This window comes from Mercenaria mercenaria, unplaced genomic scaffold, assembly GCF_021730395.1.
Source record: "Mercenaria mercenaria strain notata unplaced genomic scaffold, MADL_Memer_1 contig_3175, whole genome shotgun sequence".
Taxonomy (NCBI): Eukaryota; Metazoa; Mollusca; class Bivalvia; order Venerida; family Veneridae; genus Mercenaria; species Mercenaria mercenaria.
The window spans coordinates 40,183-61,349 of NW_026461291.1; the positions used below are offsets into that span (position 1 = coordinate 40,183).

The following is a 21,167-nucleotide window of genomic DNA, read 5'->3' on the forward strand; positions in this document are numbered from 1 at the left end:
AAGGCGATGTACTAATACTTTTATTTCATCTTTACCTTCCATTTCTGAGCATTTTGTTGTTTTTCCTTTTTTTTGGTTTTTCATTTTGCTTTTTTTTTTCCTTTTCATGAATAACTAAGAATGTGTTACACATTAGTTTAACAGCCATCCATAGTATTGTAAATATTATCTTTCCGGAGGTTGACTCGATACGTATTTCAATACTTCCGTCAATATCCTATTGCTTGTGTTGTTATGTCTGTCTGTATGTGTATGAATGTATCTTGTGTAACATTTGCAATAAAATATTCTTAAACTAATTTTAAGATACATATAACGGGATTTTTCTTATAGTAAGCAGTATAAACATGGGAAAACTTCAATGAAGCGGGTTAATGAAATACAAAAGACTTCCATTACCAAATCGTTGAATCATGCCCCCGTCTTAGCATCATGAAAAACGGACCCCTGCTTAGCAATTTCATAAATCCGGCCTCGGAAGATATGTAAGGCTCTTAATTTGTAATTTCTTAAAGTGTATATGTCAAGACAATACTCGTACAAATATCCGTGTCGCAAAATAATCTTTTACGCCTTTTTAAAGGGTTTATCTATTGCATTTGCGAAAATGTCCCCCGTCTTAACATCATCAAATTTGTTCACTTCAGTTGCGCCGTTGCACTTTAAGAGAAAACGAACGGACTTTGAAACAAAAAACTTGTAGCCAAGTGTTGGATTTTCATATGAGACGGCACTCATCTGTGTTTCCTTTTATTTGAACAGGTTGGTTAAAAGCTATTTAAGAAAATGTCACTTTTACTGAGGATTCCGCCATGTTTTTGGCACCCTAGATTAGCGAAAAAGGCACGTGGTACATGCACCCTGCATTAGCCTATTCCCGCTAAAACTACACAGAAAATTATTTTACTTGCTGTTGGTATTGTGTCTTAGATTCCTTTGTCATCACCCCTTCCCCTACCCTACCCTACCCCCACAAACACAATGTTTTTAGCAAACCGTATTTGTTTACTGGAAACTTTAAAATCTTCCTGTGTGAAAACACTAGCACTATATGGAAAGTAATTTCTGAAATATACTCAGTATTTCTTACGTAGCCCTCTATGAAAACTGTTCAATCAAGCTGTGAAACTCAGGCATCTATAAATTGTTATATTCCAGCAATTAGTATTACAGTCGAAACTCGATATCTCGAATTTCAAGGGACCGTGCTTTTATTTCGAGATAACCGAAATTCGAGTTATGAGAAGGGACGTACGGACAAAATGATGAAAGAAGTTGGTTTAGTTACGAGAAGTTTTAATAATAAAAGCTGTTTCCGTGATGTATGTATACGCTGTCGGCACTATACACGTAAACGATTCCGTACAGTTTGTGTTTACCAAAGTTTTCAGTTTTTTGAAGAATAAAAATGATACCGACCTCAAATGTTTTTGAGTCAAGTTTCATTTTTGTACCACGTTTCTCTCCCGGAGGACTGACAGCATTTCGATCTGACATTTTGAACGAATGATGCTTTTCCCCCAAGAAGTTAATTTTTTTCTACATTCTCATCGCGATTATCTCTAATTAATCCTTATCAAAGATCCCAGCTGTTCAAACTATTTAATTCATTAGTTTAAATTAAAAGCAATTTTCATAAAGTTTCAAAAACAAATGACCGCTGATTAAGAAATCTAGTGTTTACATCAAATAATTATCATTATGGCACGTGCAAACAAGTATGACATCATCTCACTTTGATTATCGCCCCATCTTTGATGTGTCGGCATCACGGCTCTCTGGTTAAGCAATAAGCATGGACAGGTGTTAAAAACCAACCACATTCACGATGAGATGTGTGAAATGTTATTGCATTTTTTCCTCACTTCGACTTACCGAGTTTACAATGCAATTAAATTTTATTGACGGGACTGAAAATCCCTTTCGACATATCCGGAGTCTCGGTAAGTCAAATTTTGACGTAACCGAAGTTGAATTACATATATAAAGAAGGAAATTTGACGGGACTTGAAAATTTCTTCGACTTAAGCGGAATTTCGAGGTAAGCGAGTTTGAGATACCGAGTTTCGACTGTATTTGTATAACATTAAAATGTCTGCTGCCCTCGAAAAAGTATACAAGAATATATGAGTATGACTTCCGTCGGGCTACCACCGCATTATTGAAGATTCAAGTGTTTTACATAATATAAAATTTAAAAAATACACATTGAATTGTTAATATATGTCTCAGTTGTGAATAGGCATTGAGACATTTAGCGTTGGTTTAAACATATTTTATTTTGCAATATTTTTACATATTTTGACATTTAGCGTTGGTGTTGCGACATATAATGGTGGACAAATTCTTGCGAAACTTAGCTTTAAAAGTGCGACATATAGCGGCAGATGATTTTGCGACATTTAGCGGTGGTTGCGACATATCACGTTAACGTTGCGACATTTAACTGTGGTTGCGACATTTAACGGTGGTGCGACATTTAACGGCCACAACAATGTTTCCATGCTAAAACATGTTCTTTGTGCAAGTAAAATATAAAAAGCTTCCGATTTATTCATAATTGTGCGTTTCATATTTCAAAACACATAAATTCGATTTCTATTGTTAGATACTACTATTCAATAGATGTCATAAAATTCGAAGATATATACCAAAAAATAAGTGAAAATGACAGATCAAAAGAAATACTACGAAATTCCGTTAGGGCTATCGCCTTTGAATGTGTTGATCTGAAACGCGATACTCGTTAGTACGATGATGAAAACGCGAAAACACGAAACTACAATAATAAAAACGCGATGCTACGATGATGATAACGCAATACTACGATAACAAAACCGCGATAATACGATGATGATAATGCGATATACTATCGGGTTTTCACCATCGTACTGTCGCGTTTTCACTATCGTAATATCATGATATAGCGTTTTCGTTATCGTGGTATTGTGATTTTGCAGTTTCATTATCGTACTCATGCGTTATCATCATCGTACTATCGCGTTATCATCATCGTACTGTCGCGTTATCACCATCGTACTGTTGCGTTATCACCGTATCATCATCGCATTATTTGATAGCGGATATAATAGTTGTGCGCTGAATACGGGCGCTAAGGATCAAGGTCATCAGTGAAGGTCAAAGGTTTGAACCTTTGGATTTCATGTCTGCTCTATTTCATATAAACAATTGGAAGGGTTACCATGAAACTTGACTGATATGCTTCCGTCGTGAAGGCTTTATGCAGAACCCACAAGCAAACCATGCTGGCTGAAGGTCAAGGTCATTAATGTCAAAGGTGTGAACCTTGGACATGACCCTCTTATGACAGCTGCTTGAATGAAGGCGACACAAGTGTTCCAAGGAACACGTCTCTAGTTTTTCAGATCTATGGTGTTCAAGTATATATAGATAACTGACAGAGAAATGGGCATTTAACCACAAAGTGGCCACATGAGAATGGTGATAACGCGACAATACGATGATGATAACGCGACAGTATGATGGTGATAACGCGACAGTACGATGACGATAACGCTATAGTACGAAGATGATAACGCGAAAGTGCGATGATGATAACGCGATAGTACGGTAATGAAATTGCGAAATCACGGTACCATGATAGCGGAAACGCGATATCGCGATGGTGAAAACGCGATAGTATATCGCAGTATCATCATCGTACTATCGTATTATTGCGTTTTCGTTATCGTAGTATCACATTATCATTATTATTGTTATCGCTATTTAGCGGGAGCGCGGAGCGAAAACACGATAATTAACGGGGTCCGGGGCGAGATTTAGTAACTGGTATGTCGGGTGCGCGGGGCGAAACAACGATAATTAGCGCTGCTTAAATGTCAACTTTTCTCCCCGCGCCCTCACCATTTTAGTTATTAAATCTCGACTTTTCGCCCCGCGACCCTGCTAATTATCGTGTTTTCGCTCCGCGCCCCCGCTAGGCCGCGGGGCGAAAAGTCAAAATGGCACAAATCAGACACATACATAATTGCAACACGTAACACTTACAAAACGAAAATGCAAAATGTCGCGCTGTGAAAAGTCGAAATTAGAGAAATAAAACGGCGGAGTCGCGGGGCGACAACCCGCTAATTAGCGAGGTCGCGGGGCGAAAAGGCAAAATTTAAGTATTACAATGGTGGGGGTGCTGGGCGAAAACTCGCTTATTGTCGGGGTCGCGGGGTGAAAAGTCGAGATTTAGTAACTAAAATGGCCAGGACGCGGGGCGAAAACACGATAATTACCGCTCTTCAGACATCGAGTTTTCGCACCGCGCCCCCACCATTATAGTTCCTTAATGTCGATTTTCCGCCCCGCTAATTATCATGAGTCGATTTTTCGTCCCGCTAATTATCCTATAAAGTTTTCGCTCCGTGTCCCCGCTAAATAGCGAGTTTTCGCCCCGCGCCCCTGCCATTTTAACTTGTTAATTCTGGTGTTTTCGAAAACGCAAAATAGCAGAAATCAGCCACCATACATTGTAGTGTTCACTCGAAACAAACAAATATCCTCTATATATTGTCCGTAAGTATTGACCTGGCACTCATGAATATTCTGTATATTTCCGTAAATTAATTTTCGGTGTCCGAACATTTTTTTTGTTTTTTTTTGTTTTGGATTTAACGTCGCACCGACACATGATAGGTCATATGGCGACTGCGTCCGAACATAAATAGCGGTATAACTAAATATTACATATATAATTCTTAATTGATATACTACCACATGTGCAGGTAGCAGTGCGGCCAAAGCGTTTACCTGCAAATTATCAGGATTGTGTGTTCGAGTCCTACGTCTGACCGTATCTTTTTTTCCCCCCAAATTTTATATGCAGACTTACTTCCCATTTGATCAATCGTATCGTGATATTTATGATTCATTTATTAAGGGTAATCATATTTACCCGTTGTAAAAAAAGTGGAATGAAATTGTTTTAAAAGTATCATGAAAAGGGCGCTATATAAATCTGGTATAATAATAATAATGGTATCTTAGATAAAAAGACAAATTACCTGTTACCAGCGTTCTAGAAAATAGATATTACAAGAGAAAACAATTAAAATTCATGAAATATGATACATAAAAGAATTTAAACGATAAAATTACAATAAATCTACATTAAATTGAAAAAAGAAGAAGATCTATTAAGTAAGTAATTTCGAACCCGTGTTAACGTGCGTGGAAGTCAGACACCTTACCTCTACGCCATAATGACATGATTAACTTTACATGTTACTTTAGTAATGTAGATACTTTCAGAATACAATGTACTAATATTGCGTAAATTAACGAAAACGCCCGAAAATATTGGCAAAAATTAATGAGTGCCAGGTCAATACTTACGGACAATAACTTTGTGATTGAGCTTTCCTCATGTGTAACGTTTCTGTTATTCACGGGTGGTAAACGCGCAATCCAATTCCCACTGGGAATACGCTAAAAATGGGTTGCGCGACTTCCGGTGCTGGTGTTGCGCATCAATATATACAAAATTGAGGTAGGTGGGTTTTTGTTTTTGTAAATTATGACACATTTACGAATGTTTTTGAAAAAAGGCAAAATGCTATTCGACACAAAAATGAATAAAGATCATATGTGTGAAATACAATCTTATTAATTTAAGAATCAGCTCTGTTATCACGAAAACTCTGCTGGCTCGAACTGTCAAAAAAGCATGGAGTCATGAAAAATGCATATTTTCTAACTCTTGTGCCTTCTTTCTGGAAATGTGACGCTTCTAATGATCAAACATGTGTAAAACAGTCATGAATATTGCATACACTTGAATGAAAATGTTGCTTTTGGGGGAAAGATTGGCAAAAAAATAATCGGGAATGGGGTTGCGCCCCGGGAATGGAGTTGCGCGTATACAGTATATACATTATGATGTATACGAGCAACTCCATTCCCGTTGCGCAACCCCATTCCCGATGATTTTTTTTGTCAATTATGTCCCCGTAAGCAGGATTTGAAGCAAATAATTTTGATATTCGTTACTTTATAACCGTTGAGTTATCAAAAAAAAGCATCAGATGTCCTCAGTTTAGGCATATGAGGTCAGAAACTTCCATTTTTTGTTGATTTCATACTTTTTTCACGCTTCGAGTTTTTGTGATAATCATAAATTACAAACCAGATATTTTACATATATGATGTATTATCATATTTGTGTCGAATAGCATTTTGCTTTTTTCGAGAAAATTTATTCTTGTCTCATATTAAGCAAAATCACAATTTCATATACCTCAATTTCGTCTTTTTTTTGTGCGCAACACCAGCACCGGACGTTACGCAACCCATATTAAGCGTATTCCCAGCGGGAATTGGATTGCGCGTTTACCACCCGTGTTATTACTTTTTTTAGATTAAAATGGTTTATGTACTTTATGATAAAACTAAAATACAATCATTAGGCCTACCTTTATTTTGTAATAGTACGTTTCCAATAGATTCCAGTCATACAATGATATATTCCTTGATGTAAAATGAAATTGTTAATTTATTTTTTTTATCGTTTTGTAATAGTACATTTTCAATCATACAATGAAATATTTTTTAATGTAAAACTTGACTGGAGAACACGTCTTTATAATTTTAACAATTTAAAAGGTATCCAATTACAGAGAAAAACAAAAGACGTAGTTTGTATTATAAATTGACTAAAATTAAGTTGAATAGAATAACTGGCTTAAAATCACAAATGAATAGATAAAAATGCGTCCAGTGTAATCAGAACATATGTTAATGCAAAAGATTTTACAACGTACAGAAGGTTTAAAATTTATTGATATAAAATAGCAAAACCAATACAATGTTCAATTCAGTGATATATATTGTAAAATATTTCTTTATCTACTTTAAAGTAATGTCCTATGAATTTAAATTTTTTTGCGAAATAATGCGCGGCTCTGTCGTCACCAGGTCATCACAATCGACCATATGGGCGAACCCTGAAGCACAACTACATATTGTTCATAACATTTGTTTTTGTAATTACATTATCAGGTGATGCTGACTTTGGTAAACAAGAGCAGCAACAATATGTTACTATCCTTATCATTCAACTGATATTGCAGGTCCGATGTTCGGCCATTTGGGGCGATGCGCAGTTCAAACGCTGATTAAGCGTTGCAGGACAAGCGACGGACCATCGCCAAAAAGACATAAAACAAAGCAAGCATTTACGCGTGGAGTAACCCAAAGACTTTCTACTTAAACGTACTTGCGTCCGTTTTATAACAGCGAAACTGGAACCCGAACGTTCTTTTTGGTGGCACCGAACCTGCAATACCCAGAGCCGCTAACCCTAATTCTTAACTGCCGGCCACTTGCCGTGCAAAACCACAATCAAAAACATGCCGAAATTGAGTTAAACTCAGACTTTATTGGGAAGTTACAAAAAGTAACATATTTAACTTGATATTTTGGCAACTTGCCGTAAAGAACTTTTACTATTGTTATAGTTTGATATATAATGTACCGGCAATTTTGTCACAAGACAACACTTCTATACTTCGGCAAATTGCCGCTATAAACAACACAGCATTAATTTACTCTTCGGCAACTTGCCGTTTCAAAGATTCATAAACTTCAGTTACATGTTTGTGTCTATCTAATTATGTCGAAAGTGCTTATGAACAAACATGTAGTCATTTATAACTTTCTTAGAACTATGTGTGCACACGGTCTGCAGTAGAGGTGAACCTGTCAAATCCTGCCCTAAACTGATTTAGGAAGATGTCATTACCCAGGACTGTCAGGTGAACACCATCGTCTAAAAACAAGCCCTTGTTCTCAGAAGAAATGCATAATTCTGGGTGCAAAATATAATTCCCACCAATATTCAAAGCCGCCTTAGCCCCATAGTTATTTATCCGTTTACGAGCTTTGTCCATTGCCCTTAAATTATTGGAATATCGCCACTTGTTTCTAGGCAACAGCTGCGACCAGACAACACGGGTGGATGGACAATTTAAGCGTAAATGAGAGATGATGTCGTCAATTGTTCTCAAAATTTGGTCGAGAGGTAGTTTTCCAATGTCATTAGCACCACAGTGAATGACAATATAATCTGGATTCGGTCCGTCCCAAACTTTACTGAACATGGGAGTTTTATACTTTAGTGTTTTAAGAGTGAGGCTTGCGTACCTTGCCACCATATTTCAGCGTTGCGCATTCCAAGGTTAATTCCCCCAGGTCGTGACCTTGCATGTATGAAGGCTTTTTTAACTATGGAAGACCCCAGCATCCAGATTATCTTTTTGCCTACAATACGATTTAAAAAGTTTAAACTTAAAACGTTTACTGCAATTCAATATTGATACAATTTGCTCATCATTTTACAGCCTTATAAAATTGTAAACCTTAAATTTATGTTCTAATATACGACTTTACTGCATCCGAACTCCATCTGCCAGCCCTTTTTATGTCCTCTACAGGTACTCCCATGACAGCAGCAGTTGTAGCAGCCCCTATCCTAAATGAATGCGACTGATACTTTGAATATTCACAACCTATTATCGCAAGTGTCTTTTTCAAGACAGCAGAGAATTGATAACGTGTTAATGGTAAGGAATTATTGTGGCAAGAGGACCCGATCGCATCCCGTTATCTGGTCGCACACTTAAATAATATAATATGGCCCGAACTGGACAAATGGCGTTATTCGTTCCAGCTATTTTTAAAGTAACTCCCTTGCCATGTTGGTCAGTCTTTGAGTGACGAATATTTATAGTAAACGAGTTTTTCTGAATGTCCAGATTCAAATCATGTAAAGACAATACCCGTGCCTACTGCTCGGACTTCTTTACAGTGATTTCTCCTACACGTAAAAATCCATGAAAAGCCAAAGTATATGCAGCAGAAAACAAGTGACTTTCATACTTGGATTTGCATACCAGTGGCAAATACTTTAAGATTGAAGCCAGTAATGGCGGAGTTATAGGAAGTCTTGTGTCTTAACTTGACTTAATTCTACGAAGCCCTTCTAGCATTTTTTGAACCACGAATGATTTAATTGCATCGGTTAAGTTATTAATTTTACAATGAAATCTGATTGCTAATAGGTACAATCTGACGGTCGAGTGTGCGATAGCATTTAGTGATAAATATGCAACAAATTGCACAATATGGTCTAACAACGGTGGCCAACACTCTACCATATCAATAGTTTCCTACCTTCCGAAAAACGTTTAAGCCTAGTGCTGTAAGATCGCTTAGTATTCTCTGCAACCGAGTGGTTTAACAAGTTTGCTGATTCGCTGTACAAATCATCGCGTGAAACTGCTCCGGTATTTCTTCCGGTGAACGATTCGCTTCTGGTGCCAATAAATGAAATCTGTCCCACTGTTTACGAGAAATAGAGTCACATATTGAATTAACGCGTGGAGAAACGATATATCTTGCTTTAAAGATAATGCCGTTCCTCATTGCTAAAAGTACAAAATTCCGAACAAGAAACATTACTCTTTTTGACTTTGAGGTTTGCTTATTGAGAACTTCAACAAGAGCTGCGTTATCAATACTCATTATAATCTTTTTATTTGCTATAACACTACCCCATAAATTTAGCGCAAGAATTACGGGCACCACTTCTAAAAATGTCATATCCCCTAAGATAATGTTGTCCCGCCAGTCTGCAGGCCACTGATAAAATGCCCATTTTCCTTGCATATAGCACGCTGCTCAAAAGTCAGCCGCGCCAGCACTATCCGTGAACCATTCAAGGGTTTCGTTTGTAAACCATACTTTCTCGGAAATGTGCACTTTACCATTGAACTTCTGCAAAAAGATAAGCCACATTTCCAAATCTTGCTTTAAATCATGAGTTAATCTCAGCCTATGATGGGGCTTCTTTAATTTTGACATTGCATCATACATCTTCCTCAGAAATGCCCTACTGGAGCGTATTACTTGACCGAAAAAATTAAGTTTTCCAGTTAACGATTGTAACTGCTTAAGCAAGGCTTTTTTTCTGCGTGATCATTTGAGAAAATGCTTCAGAAAGTTAGTGGATTTTTAACTACGGAATTCGAATCATCATACACACAGTATCTAACTCCAGACCCAGAAATATCAGTACTGTAGTAGGGCCTATCGATTTCTCATGGGCAATTGGCACGCCAAGGTCCTGACAAATTTTATCAAAACAGCTTATCAGCTGTTCGCATTGATCTGTACCTTGCTTGCCAGCCAAAATAAAATCATCAAGAAAATGATCTAACGAATCATACCCGCTTATACTTTCTATCAACCAATGTAAAAATGTACAGAATTTTTCAAACAAACTGCAAGAAATTGAGCAACCCATTGGCAACATTTTATCATAATAATATTTACCTCCTAATTTCATACCCAACAAATGAAAATCGCTTGGATGCACAGGCATTAACCTGAAAGCTGACTTAATGTCGCGTTTGGCTAGTAAGAGTTTGGGCTCAAACTAAATATCATGTCAACAACATTGTCAAAAGGTGTATATTTAACTGAACACAACTCTGCATTAATTCCATCATTTATACTGTTGTCTTTTGGATATGACAAATGAGTGATAAGCCGCCAGCCACCGTCTGACTTGGGAACGACCCCTATTGGAGAAACTCGTAAATTTGACAGGGGAGGTAATTCAAATGGTCCTGCAATTCTACCAAGAGTAACTTCCTTAACAATTTTTTTTTTTCAGAAATCTCGTTGAAGTTCTCATATGCAGATCGCACGTTTTTTGCAAAGTGAGCATTTCTTGGTCCTGTGTATTGTAATCTAAAGCCATAAGTAAACCCATTTAATAGTAAAGTTGCATCGGTTCTATGAGGGTAATGCGTATTTAAGTATTTTTTAAGATAGGTAATTATTACTGGCGAACGACCTAGGTGCCATAAACCTTGACGACGGACCGCGCTGTCTGACAGGGGGGTACCTGAGTTGACCTTGGTTGGCAAGGGCCCACCCAGGTGGTCGTGCCGTGAAGCTTTGTTTATTACTGAAATAACTGGCTCTGCTTGCTGAACACAATCTGAAAAAATGTTCCATGTTACAATTCAAACAAGCATGTTTGTACGAACATACATACCGAGCACATGTACCGTAATTAAAGTCAAAACACTTTTTGTCTTTAAAGCGAATAATGGAGGACTCGGCTCAACCAGAGCTCGAAATAAACAACAACCATAAATCATAGTCAATAATGGACCACGGCCTTGTAGGATCTGCAGAAATGCGATGACGAAATTGTTCGTCATAGTTTCTCCATCCCATATTATTACACCGCTTAGCGGCTTTTCTTATTGTGTTCATGTATTTTAATATATGAGACGTTTTTTCTGGTGTGCTGCAGTATAAACACTTGCATATGGTTAGAGACCACCAGTTGGTTTCCCATAGACTTACATTGTAACATTATGACGTGTACGGCCTTCCATACATCGAAACATGTATATCTTATTATACGTTTTTCAAGAACTATCTTAGTTCTACCAAAATATCGGACGAAAAACATATGAATAGTGATACTTTATTTAAGTAATTTTCATGTGAATGAGATGACCCCCTGTTTACATCATTGACATGGTGTGAGAAATTCGTTTGATAAAACTTTTTTCAATACACATAAAATGTAGCAAATTTTGTCAAAATGTATAATAAAATACTGTAAATGCAGTGAAAAAATATCAATTTTGAAAAAATAATCACTTCCTGGGTTTGTTTAAATGACTGACCAATCAGAACGCACAGAAGTTACCTTATTCCCAGGTATACACTTACCTCATTCCCAGGAAGTTCCCTGTACTTTTTTGAATTGGTGGTCTCTGACCATATACAATGAAAGCGTCCGTTCACATTTTAATTGTGTTTATTTTAGGAACTTGCGAATTCGTACTTGCAACAAGCTCTCCTACTAAATTTAACTTTAGAGTTTGGTAACCGCTGTCAATTTTTGTGTTCAAAAGAGCACGTGAGAATACTATTACCTTCATATAACTGCAAGGTGCCACCGGAAGTTACTGCTTCCCCGGATCTCGCACCAACACCACTATCCGAAGATCCAGTATTAGGTCCGGATGTAATACAATCCCTACGATTCACCAATGGATCAGAAATAGGAGCCTCTACTTGACATCCCATGTCATTCCGCTAGTACTGGTCACGGTTCTTGTGTCAATCTCCAACTGTGCAGCCGCGGCCTTCTTCAGAGCTCCTCTTGTCCTCTGCCCCTCAACCAGACCGTGCAGACGGGTAGCATTATACATCATGAAACGAAAATTAAAAAAAAAATACATCACTGTAAGTCTAGATTAAATTCATAGGTTAACGATCATTTACAAGGCCGAGCGACCACGTGATCTTACAATGCATACATTCCTTATTAGGAATAAAAAATTGTGTGCCCGGTATCAAATTAATTTAACACCACATATTATGGCTGATAGACTTTATACTACACGCTTCGTCGCTTGGCTATACGGGCTGGGGACAGGGGTTGGGGCCACATACGGCGCCCGCCCACACAGAATCTTTTTCTACCTCCAGATTTATATTTTCAGCCGACATAATATATATGATGCAGCTAGCAGAAATTTATGAAATTCAAATGCATGCTCTATCTTGTTTTCTTTTTGCTCAAGACCTAAATTTTAACAGCGCCCGACACGGTTCAACAGAGGTTCCAGACAAATCCATCTAAATCCTGACATTAATAAGTCATCCAGCAAAAATCACTTTATAGTAGATCTAAAGTTTAATCTAATACTAGTACTGTATGTTACAAATTATCAAATAACTTTATGCATACCTTGTCGATATTTCCACACACTTCAGGCCCGTAGCCAGAGGTAAAAAAATTGGGAGGCATTTGGTAGGGGGCCCGGGGGCATGGTCCCCTGGATTGTTTTTTCGAGGGTGCCATTTTGTGCGTTTTTCTGCATTTTAAACATGTTTTTGTTACTTTTAAGATACCGATTTCGGAAAAAATAAATGACGTTAAAAAGTTTCGCGTACATTTTAGTTAATATAGACCTACAGAAAAATAAGAGTTTTGAAATAGCCAACGTATTTGCGATTACTGTCACTCTAAAACGCTAATTTAAAGGCATATGGTCATGTTTGCTTGGTTCTTACATCTTCAGTTGAGTAAATGTATATATGTTCATGTATACACTTTTGAGCATCGCTGACTTGAAACGAAAATTTGAAAGAAGCAACACAGTTTATGCATATACAAATACAATACAGAAACGTAATACAAAATTAATGCACTTAGTACATAATATATTTTGTCAATCTTCTTAGAATAATATTACATTTTTGAAATTCAGCACTTGGATAAAAAGTGCGTATCACATGTCAGATGTAAAAGATCAAATGTTGTCATAACGTTATACCTATAAGTTAATCAAAATCTAAAATGTCACACATATATTTAAAAAAGTATAAACGGGAAGATTCGATACTTACGAACAATTAATAAGTGTATCTGATATAAATTCTTAACTTTTAAGTGACCATATATTTTTGAGAGAAATCTTATAACGAAGTTTTGAAATTCTGTACGTAGATCTATAATCGTGACTTTTTAGAAATGATATGTTCAAAGGCGTGTCAAGAACAAAACCTCATGATTGCAAGACTTCATTCTGTTGTAATGTCAAAATGAATCAATTTAGAAAATATATCAACATTCAGTCAGATAAGCGCCAGGTTTTATTCAGGTATGCATGACCTAAAACTTCTTTCGCAAGAACATGAACCAACTGACAGCGACAGTGAAAGCTGGAATATAAACTAACGGGCGCATAGGTTGTGCTAAAACTATGCTATATAGCATGGCCGTAGCGACTATTGAGGCAACCGAGACACTTGCACTTGCCTCGGCCATTTTTCTGCCTCATTTGCCTCGGTAGTTTATTTTTATTATCTTTAGTCTCCGTCTTTCTGTTTGCCTCAGCTGTATGAATTACCAGGCTTTCCGGTAGTGTCCAATCTTGGTTTAGTAATATATGTCACATCCGATATAGCTCCCAATCGGATATAGCTCCTCGGAGAGCTATATTCGGGACACCTTTTCGTATATAGCTCCTGCGGAGCTTTATTCTCCGTATATATCTCCGTATATAGCTCCCTTGCTTAAGCTGGAGCTATAATCGGAACACCTTTAGCTTTGTTCCGTATAATTATAGCTCCTCGGGGTTTATATGCAACATGGACCACGTAGCTTATTTAGGACATTTCGTTATGTCGCATTTTTAAAGACCAGATAGTGTCAAATATTTCAAACATGATGCCTTAATTCTGATGCAAGGGTCATAACTAGTACTAAACCACTATTTGCCTGTCAACATTTCTGGACAGTCTTGGAACTTTGGGGCAACTACCTTATTTCGTCAAGTCCGACAAAAAACTAAAATCTTCAGGTACACCTAATTAACATTTATTCCAAATTTGATAATTCTGTCACATAGTACAGAAGATGAATGCCTGTCACAGTATGATCAAGTATGTATTTGGACTCGAGGTCATATTTGCTAGACCAGATACAAAATTTTAAACCCATGTTTCTAACTTAAATTGCCAGTTATTATTTTCTTGTACAGGTTGGCGTTTCTTGGTCTAACTATATCCGTTTTCGGGAATGTGTACCTACGCACTCTCGCTTTCTAGCTCATACGTATGAATGCCACGAGAAATAAAATCTATAAATCCCTGCCTGTCTCCCAAGTGGTGTGGAAAATTATATATCAAAATGACACTCTGCCAAATATTCATGCTTTTTATTACTCGAACAGTACCGTTATAGTATTTTAATTTTTCCATGTCATATTCGGGTTTGTCGTATACAACTCCTCTGTCCCAAGGAGCTATATACGAAAACGTGTGCCGAATACAGCTCCCCGGGAAGCTATATCCGAAGGGAGCTATATGGGGTGTGACAAATATGTCTTCAATTTTCATTTTCGAATAGGTATGTTATATGACACGATACGACGTTATAATTATGTGGTATTTGTGAGATTTCAGTATCATACTTCAGTTGGTGCGCGCATTTCAGATATCTTAATGCAAGTGGTCTCATATTATAGAGATGGTACCCAAATTTTTAAATTATGAAAAGCAGTTGAAAAATTCATGTTTGTTTCTTATATATAATATGCAAGACCAAAAAACCTTGAATTTATCATTTTGAGCATGTTGTTTTAATGGGTTTTTTTAATTTCCATGTAGCCGCTCCTGCAGGTAGTCCTACCTATCAAGCTATTGATAATTATTGCGGGAATAACTTCTCTCAATGAGGGAAAATTGTAAGATACATGCATATTGTATGATATCAGAAAATGTTGTAAGTCTAATAAAATAAATTCAGATCGACTATTTAATCTGAAATTTAGATATAATGTTAATCAAACCATATCATATATCATATTTAGAAATAAGAAAAACTATTCAATATTTACTATGAAAATTAACATTACATTGAAATGACTTTTCACTAAGCTGTGACATACAGATGTCTGGATGAATGCAAGGTAGGATTATTATCTGAGTCATTGATGATTGAGTGTTGTGGTCTCTCAAGCAAGTTTGACTGTACTTAAAATTAAAATTCTAAGTATAGAACTGAAGGCTATGTCAGGCTGACATATTAAGATATCATTTCATGATTCAGACACGCAAGTAAAGAAAGGAAATTTTAATAATCTTCAAACGATTTACCAAATATAATACTAAATCAAGTTTTGCAGTCAAAAAAAAAACTCATTAAGTTACACTTGCATCGTAATTTAAACACGCTAAATGAAACAATATATACAATACTGTGGAAAAATGATTTTAAAATGTATGAAGCGTAGTGAATGCCGCAAAGTAAGTTTCTATGCCTTTTTAGTTGTTTGGAACTCATTATTTGGTGATGAGGGCATAAGTTGCAGTGTCATTGAATTTGTGAAGTAAAATAGTAATAAAAAGCACTTGATAACTCCGTTCGAATAATAGAAACAGACATCAGCCTCATACTGTAAATGAAATGATTTAATGGAAGATGTGAAATTCAAAAGATTGTCTGAAGACAACGTCTTGTAGAAATGATTATACCACGAAGAGTAGCGAAACAATTTTCCGATTTAAAATTTAAACCTCTTTCGGGCAGCGGTGTGGAGTATAATTACATTGCTACATTACATACAATGTATTGTTCAAGATTGTACGATACTACACTATGTCTACCTCTCACATGTACATGTAATTACTGTGTTAAAACCAAGATGTTGTAAAAGTTGCCAATCGTTAGTTAAAAACTGATATAACTTACGACCTAAAATTACATTAAAGCTCAATCTCGACTTTTCTCAGCTAGAGCTGGTCTTAATTCTATCAAATATCGAAAGAAGCAATAAAACAGATCAGGCCAGGGTATGAGGTTAGTGCAAATGTTTGCGCATATATTAGTAAACTGTATTTTTGTAGATTTATCAGACCTCGACGTTTCAATTGTTCAGTTAAGTCTTCCACTTTTTAATGAAATTTATATTAGCAAGTGCAGTGGGTGATAAAACACTTCTGTTGCATATGCATATCCGAAACTCTGGGATACGGTCAAAATAAATGTTTTATATTTGCTTAATGCAGATTTGGTACTCCTAGTCATACAGCTTAGTAAATATTTCACAACTGTAATTCATTTAATAATTTCTACTGTAGAACTTTATTTCACTGTAAATGTTCATCTTGCTTAAATGTAGATGATACCATACTGGTTAATACCAACAAAAGTTTTACCTCTTTTACAAGAAATGGATGTCAGTTTAACATAATTTGATATCCTTTCATGGTTGGTCGTTTCATGATTCAGACATGCCAGTAAAGAAATTTTAGTATTATCTTCAGAAGATTTATAAGATATAATACTGAATCAAGTTACCGGTCAAAAATGTCTACTGCCTGTATCAAAATAACAGTATAATATGTTATCAGATACATTTGCGACATAATCCAAACGCCGCTAAATGCAAAAACAGTATCTAAAATAATATGAAAAAAAAAAAAATGATGAAACTGCTTTCAAATGTAAATAGCGAAATGCATACCCACAAGGTAAGTGGTTTTTTCCCCCGTTTTAGTTGCTTGGATCTCATTACTTGGTAATATGGGCATAAGTTGCAGTGTCATTGCATTTGTAAAACAAAATGAGAGAAAAAATATCCTAATAACTGCGTTCGAATAATATAAACAGAAAGAAACCATAATACTGTAAATGTAAGGTAATTCAAAAATAGCAGGAAAAAACAGTGTCTTATACCAATTAGAGACGTATTTAGCTACTTTTATTCCAAAGAGCGTGACAGAATAAGTTTCCAGTCAAATTTAGAATTTAAATGATCAATAGCAAAACTCTTTCGGTCAGATGTGTTGAACCTAATGATAACTTCTTGTTACATGTTTACCCTTACCATTGTTTCAAAATTGTACTCGTGAGTATTTTATACGAATAAAAATTTATATATTTATCATACTAGAAAAAGTTATATTCGTGTAGTATACTTTAAATCTTACAGCTTTAAATATATCTATAGGCCCCAAGTGGTTCTGGGACGATCTGTGTATGAAAAGAATTGGAACCACTGCCTTACCCTTGCATGATCGTAAGAGGCGACTAATAGGGTCTTAACACTTGGTTTTGCTGTAACTCTGTGATTCAGGCAGGTAACTATGCAAATTTTGATTCCATACCTCATGTTTTCATTTCAATGTAAATGAGATGTGAAACCAAAATTTGTAGTCCTGTGTGCCATATAATCTATACTGTGTTGGTGCGCCGTAAAACCCAAATCAAAAAAAAAAAAAAAAAAAAAAAAAAAAAAAAAAAAAAAAAAAATATATATATATATATATATATATATATATATATATATATATATATATATATACGGAGAGAGAGGGGGAGAGAGAGAGAGAGGTCACGCATTGTTTCTCTAAGATAAGAAATATTGAAGAAGTGTGAACAATATATAATGCAAGATAAATGACCACTTACTTAACAGTCATAGTACACATTTACCTAACTGCACGCTGAGAGGTGTACTTTTGAAATGTGTTAGTGCACTTTGCCGTTCAAGACCATGGCTCTTTTATTATACCTAGGGGTGTACAGAAGCATTTCTTTCTTATCTGGTGCCAGGGCGTTGGGAGGCTACTTTGCAGCATTTAGGTCATGGATAACAAGACTCCAAAAGTTTGTCTCTGTGCAAGGAACTAAACTGAATACCCCTTGTATATTTATTGCAACGTCTTATGGATTTTATATTTCACAGCTTTTAAGATTTTAAGACTTACCAGAACCTGCCGTCAAGTTGACGACTTAAACCTTCGTAAAATTACTTCTTCAGCGTTTTCTAAATTTAAATACTAGAAGTTAACACTGGAGTTTAGCTCTTTAAAATACCTCATTCTGTTTATAAAATAGTTGTCAAACAAAAATGTGTACAAACTACACAAAGACTGACAGAGTATTGTTAATATTTCTTTGGGATTTCGGAGTCAATTTAGTCCTACTGTATAAAGTGTTTAGGTTTCTTTATCTCTTACGAAAAGGTTCAGTCAAACAGAGTATGTTTTTGTTTTGCTTTGTTATATTCTATTCTTCTTAAGGATCTTCTTTCAGATCACTTTACGCATTTGTTAAGACTAATTAGGTTATATCGGTGCTTGTTTAATGTTTATTCAAAGCTTCTGTGGGTATTTTTGGACATTAGAATGAAATCTGATAGAAGCATTTCAAATGAATTTCAATAGATGTATTCACACATGCAATGTATCTTATCTCTTAAATCTAAGTGCATTACGTCTGACTTATAACTTGTATAATATACTTAATTGGTTGGATCAGTAATATTTCGTATGAATTCATGCAATTGCGTTACCTACAATCAATATAATAGGCATTTTTTAAGACATAATATAAATTACTGTAAGAATAATGAAAAAGTAATTACAGTATGATTTAAAATGCATGGTTTATGCAATAGTTAACTAATTTGATATATTTATCTTCTAACTTCTAGAACAACAGAAAAAAGCTATAAATAACGAAAAGCAGTGTCCATTTCTCCAAAAGAACAGAGTGGGTCATTTGTGAGTGATATGTTTAAATGGTCACTGAAGTTACTGCTTGAAACCTATTTCTGAAAATCATGCTTCTGTGTCGTTTACCTTTCACCTTACTGACCTTATAACCGTAAGAGCTTGTCAACTGACCAAGGACTAAAATCAATGTATCTATGAAGTGTTTTACTATTATATAAATATTGCATTCCTGAGAGGGTGATATGAAACCATATTGACCTCAACAAGTATGCCAATGAGTTTGAAGATTCAAATCCAACATGAATCGCTAGAGTGATCCATGGATGTTCAAATCCTATTTTGTCGTTCATTTCGCATGAACACCGATAAAAATGTTTCATTTCTTAAGAAATAAAGGTCAAACTGTAAAATTTCAAAGTCAAACTTACATAAAATCGTAAAAAGACACCTGTTTGAAAACTATTTTGTTATTATCAATAACTGGTTTATCAATAACTGGTTTTATTCGTTAAATGTTTGTATATCACACAATATAAGCTATAAATGGTTCCTGAAAAGTGGGGTCAAGGCCAAAGTTGACTTTATTAGATAGTTAGGCTCAGTGTTGTTTATTTCTGGTCCTTTGGGACAATTAGTCCATTCAATATCTATGTAATAGGGATCCACCTAAGCCGAAACATTAGGGGTGTTGCACTTTCCATTCCTTGCCTTTCATGGACAAACTCATTCAAGCCGAATCATTCTGCTATTTCTTTTCTTGGTTGCATTGAGAGGGAAGATACATAAGAAAAAATATAATAGTTAATTAATTATAGAATTATCTCCCTATACGTATTTTTATCTATTTATACTTAAAACTATTTATTTGCTTTCTTTGGTGTAATTTAACTTTATACAAAGACGAATGACTACAACAGGAAGTGGAATAGTTTAAAATGACTCCCGTCTTGTTTATTTATTTTTCACTTTTTTATGATAAAATTTAGCCAAAAAACATGACTTTAATGGAATTACAATGCGTCTTTTACGCGATAAAGGTAAGATATTTACTAATGTCGCCTGAAAATACTTGTGTTGAAACGATGAATTTTAACTTTTTGTAAAGAAAAAACATTTCAACGTTTCGCATATTTTCATCGGCAAATCTTGATCCTGCAGTTACTCAAATAGTATTCAAGCTAGATTCAAACTTGATTTGTAAATAGAAGACCATATGTAGAGTATGCATACACATATGATTGTAGATCAAAGATCAAGGTCACCATTAAAGGTCAAGTTTCCGCTCCATAGTTGCACTGGCATTAATGGATTATCTTAGAGCTAGATACAAACGTTCATCATGATGAGCCAATTCAGTTAAAGGTCAGTGTCACTGTTCAGTCAAGAAAATATTTGTTCCCGTTTCATAACTTTTATATGCATTGAAGGATTCTCATTACTATACAAAAATGTACCCCATGATTCGGTCAAAGGTAAATGCCATTATTGGAGGTCACGTAAAATTGGTTCACATCTATAACTTTTATGTGCATTGACTGAATGTGTTAATACTGCACAAAAAATGTTCTCTATAATGAGACAATGTGTCGCATACATGATCTATGCTTGTAGGCCAATGTCACAATTTAAATTTAAATATTAAATAGCAAAACAAAATGACTGCCGCGGACCTGCTTTGACATCATTATCGCGCATGCGCAGTCCCGACCCTAAAGAGATCACTACCTTACTTGTCAGAATGATGAACTGAAGAAGAAGATGGTTTCAGTTGTTTTCTTATTTCACACTTTTCTTTCCCAACAGTTGTTCACTTTTATTTTTTTCTAAATTCTCAGCAGTACTAAATGAAATGTGTTACACAAAACACAGACAGAGGAATTACGCATTGTTAAGTCAAATCGAAAGATCAAACATAGCTTCCTTTGATTTGCATATAATTTGACAATGAAAAGTACTGTATCGTCCAACTAAAACAATAAAAGCTGGCCTTCTGAAACGATTTTATTACAGGCATTCCTGCAGAAACTTCTTTCGATACCAAATTGAAAACCGCATAATTTATTTTTTTCTTTTATCTT

The 21,167-nt window shown here is 35.6% G+C and overlaps 1 protein-coding gene across 1 annotated transcript in view; it reads right to left on the bottom strand.

Moving 5' to 3' along the window:
• The window catches only part of LOC128552806 (uncharacterized), a 29,064-nt gene extending 22,412 nt beyond the window's left edge, over positions 1-6,652 (bottom strand). The window contains exon 1 of the mRNA XM_053533873.1: positions 6,441-6,652. The gene's annotated coding sequence lies outside the window, so the exon portion shown is untranslated. The remainder of the gene's footprint in view (positions 1-6,440) is intronic.
• Positions 6,653-21,167: the final 14,515 nt, after the last annotated feature.